This window comes from Mauremys mutica, chromosome 9 (assembly GCF_020497125.1).
Source record: "Mauremys mutica isolate MM-2020 ecotype Southern chromosome 9, ASM2049712v1, whole genome shotgun sequence".
NCBI lineage: Eukaryota > Metazoa > Chordata > Testudines > Geoemydidae > Mauremys > Mauremys mutica.
The window spans coordinates 93,524,878-93,537,483 of NC_059080.1; the positions used below are offsets into that span (position 1 = coordinate 93,524,878).

General features: G+C 44.5%; 1 long non-coding RNA gene across 2 annotated transcripts in view; it reads right to left on the reverse strand.

The window, feature by feature from the left end:
- Positions 1-735: 735 nt before the first annotated feature.
- The window catches only part of LOC123377965, a 96,250-nt gene continuing 84,379 nt past the window's right edge, over positions 736-12,606 (reverse strand). Inside the window, exons 1-2 of one of the 2 annotated variants that reach the window (XR_006582401.1) lie at positions 11,165-11,276; positions 736-1,271 (exon numbers count right to left, since the gene is read on the reverse strand). This is a non-coding gene — a long non-coding RNA (uncharacterized LOC123377965). Of the gene's footprint in view, positions 1,272-11,164; positions 11,277-12,606 lie in introns of those variants that run through there. The other variant, XR_006582402.1, reaches the window with a different exon arrangement.

Genomic DNA, 12,606 nt, shown 5'->3' on the forward strand with positions numbered 1-12,606 from the left:
CCAGTTCCAACATTAAGGGATTCCCTGCCGCTTGCAGTTCTTTCCAATCAATATCTGAGTTTTTCTAAGGTTTTTTAAGGTTTCCATGTATATTCATCTGTTTGCATCTACAAAACCCTAGCAGAGAACTGGCAGAGAATTTTTCCTGTGGAGCCTGAACTGCTGTATTCTTCCAACAAGAATGTGTCACGATTGCATTTACTTTTGTACATGCCCTGGATATGCCTTTTTAACAACAAATTCAGTGCAACTCCCCTTTGAAACAACGAGCATCTGCTTCACAGTCTACTCAGCCATTTATAATCGGTTACTCACTCAGTACTTGGCTACTGTGGCATACCTTTGGCATACACCACTCTTAGCTTGGGCCATTTCTTCTGCATCTTTTGCTGCACACCCACTCCAAAGCTGTTTACAGGGGATGCTTCAGTGAGTCAGTTGCAGTTCTCTGATCTAGAGCCACACAGCTCCAGAATATGTTAGAGCTGTGTGGCTCTAGATCAGAGGACTGCAACAGAAGCAGTGGAGGAACAGGTGTAGCTGAGCCCATCAATACCCCAGCCCCCAGAATGCCTCCTCCCATCCCTTCTGCTGTAGGGAAGGATGGCTGGTGTTGGAGGTGGCTATCCCAATGGAGAATTCCCCTACCAAGGGGGGAATTCTGCACTGGTGGCCATTAGGGGGGTGGAGGAATTTGTATTCTCCTACTCAGCTGAATAAAACAAGAGCACGGTCTAGCCCTTAGGTATAACTTTATTATGCAAGTATAAAGAATATGTTTTTATTTGTCAAAAGAAGTCTCACCATCCTCACGTTGTGGTGGATGAATGAAATATAATCATGCAGGACATTTCCCATGGGAGGTATCAAATACCAGTCAGAACAGAGGAAGTGATGCATCGATTCCCTCCACAACAGAATTCACTGTATATTTCCTTACAACCTTCTGTTGTATGATCCAATTTCTTCTTTGCCAGGTGAGATCTTTTAGTGAAAAGAAAGGAATCCAGTTTCATCAGGAAGCCTTTGAACAAGTTGTCACCATATTGATGATTTATGGCCGTGCAGGGGAAACACCTTATATCACCATTTGTCTTTGGACCGCTCCTTGCTGCCAGTCAGTGTGAGAAGAACTTGACTCTATGTGGCAGCTAGAATGGTCAAAGTTGAAGTGTTCATGAAGAGATAATCAAGCCACAAGAAAAAACCTCTGTTGTGAAAGGAATGTCAGCTCCTGGATGAGGATTGAATTGTTCAGGACATTTCTTTACCTAAAAGAAGCAAGTGAATATAGATTACATGTTCTTATTTATCATTTTATATAATGTGAAAATTCCAGTGTAATCTCTACTCTGCTCTACTGGAAATTAACTGGGAGATTAGGGAATCTTTGCTTCTTTCCAAATTCTCCAGAATAAAGCCCAAAACAAATTTAAAAGGCCACAGTAAATGAAAAATACCATGGTATGTGGTTAAAGAATGAATGATTTCAAACTTACTCTAGTTTGGAGGTGACAAGTTTGGAAAATGCCAACCCTGCTCAAACTTTGCAAGTTCAAAATTGAAAACATCACATAACCTTTTGTGGCTTATCTGAGAAAGCCTTGAAGAAGAGTATGGGGAGGGCTTCCCGCAGAGAGGGCAAAAGGAAAGCCAGAACAAAAGGCCCTAGAGCAGGGAGTTAGCCAGAAGCACAAAAAAATAAAAATAAAAAGGTGTCTTGGAAGTAGCAGCTACAAATGCACAGGATGCAAAATCATGAAGCATGCTAGATGAGACACCTGGAAGTAGAGCTAAAGAGATAGGAGTTCCTGGAAGATGACAAAGATAAGGGATAACAGAGTAAGGGGTAGAACCCAGGACACTAGAACTGTGAGGGAAAAAATGGGACAGGGACGTCAAGAGGGGTCTCTCTGAGGGGATAATGTCAGGTACACTATAAAGAGCCCAACTTTGGGAGACAGGTCTAGCAGCTCTGAACGCAAGACTCATGTTGTATAATGAAAAGTAATTTTCTAGTAAACAAACATGAGCTGGTCAAAATAATTTCAACCAAATATAGCTATGGAACCAAAATGAAAATGGAAACTGTGTGGAAATTTTTTATCTTGTTCCAAATAGCCTAGTTTTTCAAAGAAAAAGAGATAATACAGAAATGTTTTGGTTTATGAAAGCTGACCGTGTTTTGAGTTCTCTTTGTAACATTTTTATAGGACACTTAGAAATCTTTTTTTAAAACCACAAATATATAATTAGCATTTTTGACCCTCTCTAAAAAGAAACCTTCTAAATGTTCCCCAAATCATTAAGACTCAACCTCGGCACTGAAGATTCTCTGATCCCAGCTCCTAATGCAGTTGGACAGTGGGAAATGCTATATAGAGGCGGGCTAAAGATAGTGGCCACCATTCAAGTAATTTACCTAGAATTTCTGAACAGTGTTGCTTGTGAGTAAACATTGACTTGTTGCCCTGCTTCTGAAATGATCTGGGAATGAAAAGATTTTTTTAAAAATTAAGCAACTGCCCTGAATCATAATTTAGAACCCAGTGTAACTAAAACCACAACATTTTTGAGCACTCTTAAAATCTAGAACCACCAGTTTTTAAGGTCCTCCTCTCCTACATTCCTTACCCGTCCATGGGAATTTTGGAAATACCAGGAGTTCTAAAACTATATAAAGGAGGATAAAATTGGATCTGTCCTTTTCTCAGCAACCTCACAAAGTCATTCCAGGCACGAAAATGTATTCTTTTGCTGACAAGAGCTTTCTTTTTTTAGAACCCATTATAGTCCCCACCCCTCATCTCCAATAATAGTTGCATTTTACAATTTTCAAAAGCTGTCAACATCACCGATTCTCCACACTAAACATACACTTTTTCTATTATGCGTGTCGAATTACTTGTGCCACAATTAAATCTTTATTTAGCTGATGGCAGATTACCCCTGTGGCAGATTCTCATTTTTCCCCTACTAGAATGGTAATCTAATCTAACCAAATAATGGTGTGCATCTATGGGGGGGGGGGGGGGAAGCAGCAATGTTTCATAAGATGGACACACTCAGCATGTTAAACTATATCTCTATTAAGATAATTGGTTTTGTTTGATCAAAATTGCAGACTCTTACAGGATTTCATGACTGATGATACTTATAGCCCAACATTAAAAAAATAAAGATTGTCTTTGTTTGTGAGACTCATAATGGAATGAGATGTCTGAAACAGAAGAGACAGATCCTGGTTCGACTGGGCCAAATTCAGCACTGGAACAGGCAGTGAACTTCCTTGGAACATAATAGAAAATATCCCTGCTTGCCCTGGTGCTGCATTTAGACCTCTTTCAGAGATTGGAAGTGTTAAGGGTAACACTATATCCACTACAGGCTTTGCCTATTAGGTAAAAGAAAAGTCGTCTTTAGAATCCCACAGAAATCCTGTCCATTTCCTCCTGCCTCCTAAAACAGGGCTAGATAGCCTAGTGCTGGGCTGTTACATCACATAGGTAAATAACGTGAAGTTACACACCATCAGCACCACTAATTGGAAAATGCATACTGTTGTACTGCCCTCTAGTAACACATTCCTGAGTCTAAAACTCACACTCCAGATTCATAGATTATAAAACCAGAAAGGACCATTGTGATAATCCAGTCTGACCTCCTGCATAACACAGGGCCTTGGACTTCCCTGAATGAATGCCTGTTTGAACAAGAGCATATCTTTTAGAAAAATATCCAATATCAATTGCCAATGATGGAGAATCCACCATAACCCTTGGTAAATGGTACCAATGGTTGATTATTCGCACAGTTCAAAATGTTTCTAGTCTGAATTTGTCATGGTTCTGTTTCAAGCTATTGCATTGTTTTATATCCTTGTCTGATTGAAGAGCTCCCTGTTATTGAATTTCTGTTCCCCATGTCGGTTCTTATAGCCACCTCTTAACTTTCTCACTGATAAGCTGAAAAAGATAGGGCTCCTTGACCCTCTCACTACAAAGAAGGTTTTCCAATCCTTTAATCATTGTCATAGCTCTCCTCTGAATCCTCTCCAATTTTCCCCACATCCTCCTTGAATTGTTGACACCAGATTTGGACAGTATTCCAGCACTGGTCACATCAGTGCCAAATAATGAGGTAATAACTTCTCTATCCCTCACTATTCTCCTATTTATACATTCAAGGATTGATTGCATTAGCCCTTTGGGCCACAGCATCTCAGGGGCAGGTCCTAGTCAGCTGATTATCCACCATGTCCCCCCCCAAGTATTTTTCAGAGTCACTTCTTCCCAGAATAGAGTCTGCCATCCTGTATGGCCTTCATTCTCGTTTCCTAGATGTATGATTTTACAATTGGCTATTGACTTTCAAGTGACTATAGATGCTATAGAATATAAATGCTGATGTTATAATTCAGCTGAACAATAATATGGACACTCTATGCTGGGGAGAATATGCTAGAGGACTATACATCCCTGGAAAAACAAGTGAAACTCAGTAGTGTTGAATAAACTGAGTCCTTTGCAGTTTAGTGGATGGGGGCCTTTCAGATGAGTCCTTGAACACTGATATCCTCTCTGCATAGATATTAAGGTTTTGTTCCTGAGAATCTGCAGCTCCCATTACTAGCTTGTGGTGCTACAGATCCACCAGCCCTCTGTGGAGGAGGGATAGTTCAGTGGTTTGAGCATTGGCCTGCTAAACCCAGGGTTGTGAGTTCAATCCTTGAGGAGGCCACTTAGGGATCTGGGCCAAAAATTGGTCCTGCTAGTGAAGGCAGGGGGCTGGACTCAATGACTTTTCCCTTCCAGTTCTAGGAGATTGGTATATCTCCAATTATTATTTATTTATTTTATAACAGTAAATTTTGTGCCAGAATTCTGGTCAATATACATGTAAATTATACATATAGTCCGGTTCCTATGATAAATGACACAGCTATTAGTATGTACATTTTCTCAGCGCATTTAATCTCTGTCTAATCCATCCATCCACAGGAGAAGAGACGAGAGATAGGCAGATATGCAGGCATATAGCAATGTTTTTGTAATATGTAATGTTCTTGTTTGCTTGCATGGGTATAGCTATAGGCAGCTATAGGCACCGAAAATAAAACAGTCAGAAAGAGAATGGGCCTAAGGTAGAACAGACTTTACTGGCGATATGCTTAGCCTCTAAAGGGAATTGTATCACAGTTGCCAATAAGCATCTCTAGCTCCTATAAACATTCGGATATACAGAACTAGCAAAATTGTCTGGAATTGCACCATCTGGCGACGCCCCATTATGCTGCATCTATGCTGTAATATATATAGATGAATCTCAAGATCCCTGTGAGGTAGGCGTCACTGGCTCCATTCTATAGACAAGTCTGTTGAGGAACAGAAGGGTTAAGTTACTTGGCTATCATCATTCAGCAAGTCAGTGGCATAGGTAGGAAGAGTAGAGTCAGAAATGAAAATCCCAAAGTCCTGAACTGTTAGTCTTCTGGTTTAACCTTGAAACAATACTGCCACCCAGACCGTTAAGGGTTTCTGTTTTTTTTAAATGCCATCCCTATTAAATTACTGTAAGATACAGCAGAAGAAAATCAGTTTCTCAGAGGTATCATGTCTAATTCTCTCTAGCATTTCACAGAGAGTCTATTCTCATCTTGACACATGCAGATTTATGTATTTATGCTCTGTACAATGAAATGGGAATAAAAGAGTAGAAATGAATCAGCACATACCCCCGTTCCAACCCCATACATTTCTGTTAGTGCATTTAGATTAGGGAGTTTAATAATGTCTTTAAATAAAACCAAAAATATCTCAAACCGTATGAACAATGGCAGACCCTTTGGAGGCCTTGTGAAAGATTAAATTTCCAACTGGGATAACAAGACAAAGTCAAAACACAGCTGATTAATGTGTGTGGCGGGGGAGGGGGGGTGCGGGAAGTTTCAATATGGGCTTACAACTGTTGGCTGCTTCTTTGCTTATAAATGAGCCACCAAATAATCAGCTTTGCTGTTTTCTCAGGATTTCTAATTATATAACTTCACTGCTGGGGAGTGAACTTTGTAGGAATGCAGCAGTTTTTCATAAGGGTAGACTTATCCAATAATACAGTCTACATGCCCTTTGAATATGCTATGCAGGTAGAACTTCCGGGCACCATGCCAGTTGTGATGGCCCATCCTCCTTGCACCATGCAAATCAGATTGCCCTGTTGTCCAAGCCCGGCACTGGCTGGGACAGCCCCTCCCCCCCACACACACACTACCAGTTTTCTTTCTTTCTTAAAATATAAATGTAACATGCACCATGCTCACAGGCTTGGAACATCTGGGTAACTAGCTAGTGTGACATATTTAGGCCCTACTTATGCTCATAATATCTGTGTGAAGCCATCAATTGTCTCTGTGTGAATTTTCGCAGGAGAGACTGAAAAATTCTGCATGAAAACACATGAGTTTGAGCAAAGGCAACGTTTCTGATTTGTCACTAGAAAACCAAGTTTTGTGAGGCAAAACATAAGGCTGATGAGGGATAAGGAATTAGTTATAAAGCACGCACACGCACGCACACACAGGCACACACACACACACAAAATGATTACATTGAATTAACTGCTGATGAGACTTCAGAGGATGCACTTAATGATGGGGTTCATGATGGGCAGATGCTGGTGCACAGCTTTAATGCACACTAGAGCACGCAGCACTCTATGGCATGTCTGAGCTAGTTTTTTATATTAGTTAGGACATACATATGTAGCAGCTGGGGAGCACTCAGGAAGGATGTGGGGGGGACACACATGAAAAGGTGGCTTTAAACCACCAATGTATTCCTCCCTGCCCCCAATCCTATGCCTGCTCTGCATTAGACCAGTCCCCTACCACAAACTGGAGCAATTTCAGGGGCCATTATGGCAGCGTGGGCCCATCGGAGTACAGGGACGCCCTGAGCCACCTCCTTTCCCTCCCCATTCTGTGTGGTGGCATAGGAACTGTTATGGCAGCTCTGTGCCACCCCAGGATTCTGCTACAGTTTGGGAACAGATCCACTGGCTTTAAGGAAGTTTAGCACCATGGTGCAGCACAAAGGAAAGGATCTGGCCCTTAGTTTCTTATTATGAACAGAATGAGGGTTTGCAAACCAGAAATACAGCTCCCTTTTCCAGTACTTCCTCCCTTGACATTAATAACACCCTCCTTCCCACCCCCCACAGTACTGGCAGAGCTCTCTTTGCTAGGCACAACCTTTGTGTCCCAGCACCAGAGATCTGTATGGCTGAAATGGTTCAGTGGAGCTGTTTCTGTCAACACACATATATCATTGATGAGGGTGGGGTGTGTACGTGACTTACACACTTCTGCACTTTTCCACTGTTCCTACTCAGCAAGCCTACAACTGTTTTAGAAGGTAACACTGTTTCCAGTCAGAGGCAGTTGTTCACATTGTAGTCATGCTGGCAGGTATTGTACAATCATATTGCTTTAGCTCTCATCTCTACACACTGTATATCAGGAAGCAAGTGTCATACTAAGGGAAAATTCCTGGAAAAGAGTCAGACCCGCACCCATTCTGAGGGAGCAAGTGAAAACTAAACCCACTTGAACCGTGCCCAGTTTTAGTATTTGTTACAAACAAAAACTCAAACCTTGTTTTCTGAAGGATTTGCTAAGGGTCTTAAACCTTTCCAGGGAACCTATATGGCCCCCATTAATATACTGCTGGAGTGCCTCATTATCTTTAATGTATTTACCCTCATAACACCCTGTGAGGTAGGGCAGTGCTATTATCCTCATTTTACAGGTGGAGACCTAAAGCAGAGAGAGACTAAGTGATTTGCCCAGGGTTACAGAGGAAGTCAGTGGTACAGCAGGGAATTGAACCTAGGTTTGGCCTAACTCTGGGACAGTTCCCTAACCATAGGACCATACTTCCTCTCCACTGGACCAATCTTTCCTCTGCCTGATCCTACAACTGGTGCCAAATTTCTAGTAAACAGGGCCCAATTGTGAAGAAACATGGTTCATTTTATAGCTTGGCATCACACTCCAGTGAAAGTCACCATTTTGCTTGTTTCATTGATAAGCCAGGAGAAACTCAGATGGTGTGACTGAGATTATGGCTCATCCAAATCTGGACCTTGATTCCTCAGCTGCAAACCCTTGTGGATCAAAACCACATGGACATGACCCTCTTGGAATCAAATTTCACAGATTTAGATACAAAAGCAGAGCCTTTATTTTTTCCCTGGAGGGGAGTTTTTTTTTTTTAATATGTTTGGGCCTGTTTTCCTTTACCCAGTTTATGGTGTATAGATAATACAGTGACAAGTGTCTGTAATTAGAGAGAGACACACACAAACTTTCCTCTCACCCCAGCTATACACTGCTGTAACTCCAGTAGAGTTGCTCTTGATTTTACACCAGCATAACAGAGAGGAATCAAGCACGTAGCTGAGATTGAGACTGACTGATGCAAAATCCTCCAGGGGACACAAACGGGACTTGGTTACGACTTAGGTTGGGTGCCCTTCACTAGGCTCAGCCTCAAAGATTTTCAACTGCTGCAGATCAGCACCTTGCTCCATTGGCATCAGTCAGGGGTCAGCAACCTTTCAGAAGTGGTGTGCCGAGTCTTCATTTATTCACTTTAATTTAAGGTTGTGTGTGCCGGTAATACATTTTAACATTTTTTAGAAGGTCTCTCTCTATAAGTCTATATATTATATAACTAAACTTCTGTTGTATGTAAAGTAAACAAGGTTTTCAAAATGTTTAAGAAGCTTCATTTAAAATTACACTGGTGGCCTGCTCAGCCCGCTGCTGGTCTGGGGTTCCATTCACCTAGGCCGGCAGCAGGCTGAGCGGGGCCTGCGGCTGGGATCTCAGCTGGCAAGGGGCAGCCAAGACCCCAGGCTGGCAGCGGGGCCGGCGGCCGGGACCCCAGCTGGCAAGGGACCAGCAGCCAGAACCCCAGGCCGGCAGTGGGCTGAGCAGGGCCAGGACCCCAGACTGGCGGCGGGCTGAGTGGGGCTGACGGCGGGGATCCCAGACCAGCAACAGGCTGAGCGGCTCAGCCTGCTACGGGTCTGGGGTTCTGTCCGCTGGCTCCTGCCAGCCAGGGTCCCGGCTGCCAGCCCCGTTCAGCCCGCTGCCAGTCTGGGGTCACGGCTCGGCCCACATAGAGTGGGTACCTACCTTCTCCCCGGTTCTGGCCCATTCTCTTCCTCTCTCTCTGCACTGAGCTGAGGGTGGGGGTGCACTGAGCACAGGGCTGGGGGGGAAGGAGCAGGCTGGGGGTTGGGGTGCAGAGTCTGGCCAGGAGCTAGAATGAGGGAGGGGACTCAGGGTTGGGGCAGGAGGTTTGGGCGTGGAGCGCTTACCTGGGCAGCTCCTATTTGGTGTGAGGGGTGCAGGTGGGAATGTGGGGGGAGGGTGCAGGAGCTCCCGTTTGGTGCTCAGGATGGAGGGTGCGGATGTGGGGGGTGGAAGAGTCAGGGAATAGGGCGGGGAGGGTTGGGTATGTGTGAAGAGTGCAGGAGTCAGGCCAGGGGGCAAGGGGCGTGTGAGGGGGTGCAGGAGTCAGGACTGGGGTCATGGAGGAGTGCAGAGAGCTGGGTGTGAGTGGGGTGCAGAGGTCAGGGCAGAGGGCTGGGGGGGTGGGCTGGGATCCGAGGGGTGCTCACGGCAGGGGGCTGGAGGGATACACCCTGATTCCACCCCCCTTCCGCAAGGCCCCGCTCTTGCCTCTTCTCCACCTCCTTCCCGGTCTGAGCAGCGAGGGCGCTGGGGCTCCTCTTCTCCCCTCCCTCGCAAGGGCCATCGGCGGCAGGGAGGGAGGGAGAGGAGGTGGGGCACGATGCAGCATGCTGGGGGAAGAGGTGGGGCAGGGGGAATCTTGGCTACCGGCGGAGCCTGCCCTACAGCAGCAGCCGGCAGGACCAAGCTTGCTTCTGCCTCCTGCCCCCGCCAGAGAGAGCAGGAGGCAGGGGGCGGAGAAGAGCGGGCTGGGCTGGGCCGGGCAGGATTTTTAATGGCACACTGCTGCCTGCCGGGGTCCCGGCTGTCGGTCCCGCTCAGCCCGCTGCCGGGGTTCGGCAGTGGGCTGAGTGGGGCCAGCACCAGCCACAGCGTGCCATTAAAAATCAGCTCGTGTGCGGTCTTTGGCCATAGGTTGCCGACCCCTGGCATCAGTGGAGCAGTGCCAACTTACAGCAGCTGAGGATCTGGCCCAAGATTTTTGGTTTGCATAAACCAAGGCCATATGAGTGGTGGAAATACACATGATATTATGGACAGCTGAGTGGTCAATCAAGCAGACTCCAGGATCTGCTTCTCCACTGGATACCAAGTGGTAAGAAAAATACACAGCCACGACAGACATTTTACAATCACTCCAGAGTCGGCAGAATACTACTGGTTTTCTCCTCTTTTGTGCCCAGTGCATTGAGGGAGGGAGAAAGGATGTAGGTTACAGTTTCCCAAGAAATATCAGATTGCATCCTCTCCCTCCCTTCCCCCACGACAGAGTATTTGTTATAATACAGCTCTCTCCCAAAGGTGTTGACATTTACACTGGAGATGTACAGAGTCTTGCCCTACGGGGAAGGCTGGTGCTATTGCTAGCAGCTAAGCGAGGTTGCTAACAACCACCATGCTTCTTGGAAGCTCCTTTTTACATTCAGCTCCATTTGCTAATGTCCATATTTCCATTTCTGCTCACAGGCTCGTTACAGTAAATACTGTGGGTGATGACAGATGAGGGAAAGACAGTAAAAGAAAATTGCTCATGCTGGTCCTTTCAATAGGGAGTGACCAAAAGAAAATGAAGTGTAAAAATGACAACAAATTAGCTCAACTTTACCATCCTTGAGATGTTGAGATGAAAATCACTCTAGAACTGCAACACTGTCAACATTGTTATTCACACACTGGCTGTGATGGACATCTCATTGTAGAAACGGGCCCTGCATTATGGCAATCTGCTGAGTGCTATCCGTTTCCACAGAGGTCAGTGGGGCAAGTGCTGAGTTCCTAACTCAGTATCTTCACAGTCCTTTCACAAACACCTATTAAATTCAAGATGCTACACTATCAGCGAGAAAACAGCCGGCATTAGCTTTAGACATACAACATCTGTTCCTGAAAGCAGAGCTTATGTACCTTTGGATGTGCATTCGGCAACACTGCTGCTCAGCTTTATGGCCACTCTTTATTTATATGGCACACAGTAGCAGAGATGGGCGCAGGTCACAATATATGGATCCCCGAACCCCCAAAGTTTGGAAAATGTATGGAGACAGTTTTGGTACAGCTGTGTGTGTGTGTGTGTGTGTGTGTGTGTGTGTGTGTGTGAGAGAGAGAGAAAGCAAAGAGAGGCCCCCTGAAGTAAGCATAGTTATACTCTCTATATAATCATTTACAGAGGTGAGGGCCATGTGAATGATGAGCAAGGATGAGACAAACACCCAGATCCACTGGAGATAGTGGATGGAATTTGAATGGGAACCCTGCTAAAGGCCAAGCCTGGGAACTAGCAAACTAATTTAAGTAATAAATCTAACTTTAACTCCACCCCACAGAATACACCAGGATAGAGGTGAATTAATTTTTTTTTTTTTTAGGTACAAGGAGCATTAGGTACCTATGGAGATTCTCTGAGGATTCATATAACCGGATTCATATGCTCTGATCCATATAAAAGCCACCATCCCCTCCCACTTTAGCCTGGTGGGATGTCATAACTTACTAAGAATAAACAGCATATGAAAATAATCAAGAATTTTTGTTCCTCTAAATCTTTAGAATTATCCTACTCCAGGCAACATATTTTGCAATTACCACACTACAGTGAGTCAACCAGCTAAACAAGCATAGAGATTCAATTTATCTTTAGCTTACTGCTTAATAGCGACCACATTTTTTTTATTACAGTATTCCCAGATGATCTCCCCTGATCTGGCAGGCAGTAGCTGGTACATAATCTTTTTGGGGTGGATGACTTTCCTTTATTTGCAGGAAGGAGGAGGAAGTGGAGAACGTAAAAAGAAAATTGTATTTGTTGTGGAAGAAGAGAAGTTATACGCACCCCTGAGTCAATACATCCTGTAGCTCAGAAGTATACAAAAGTATACAAAGAGGGTCCTGGAGTTACCATTGTAGCCCTGATTAAAGTCAAAATGCCCCTGTGCTGGAAGGGCTGATCCAAAGTTCACAGAAATCAATGGGAATATCTCCACTGACTTCACTGGGCTTTCAATCAGGCTGCTAGCGATGCATACAGCTGGTTGGGGGGAAATTGTAAAATGTCCTGGTTGAAAACAAAGGGGGTGATTTTTTTCATGAAAATATTTGCAAAAAATGTCCACACTTCTCTACTAACTCTAGTGATGTGTCTTCTGTGTTTCAAGCTGAAACCAAAGAGTGTGACAAGGTGCATGAAGGCCCTGATTCAGGAAAGCTTTTCTAGTCAGGATAACACTTCAGCATATGAAGTCAATGGGAGGAAAGCACTAGGCTTGGCTCTTGTTGGTACCTATATTTTTTAAGCACCTGTGGGGGTTCAGGTACTTACATTTGAAAATGAGATCCACAATATGTGTGTT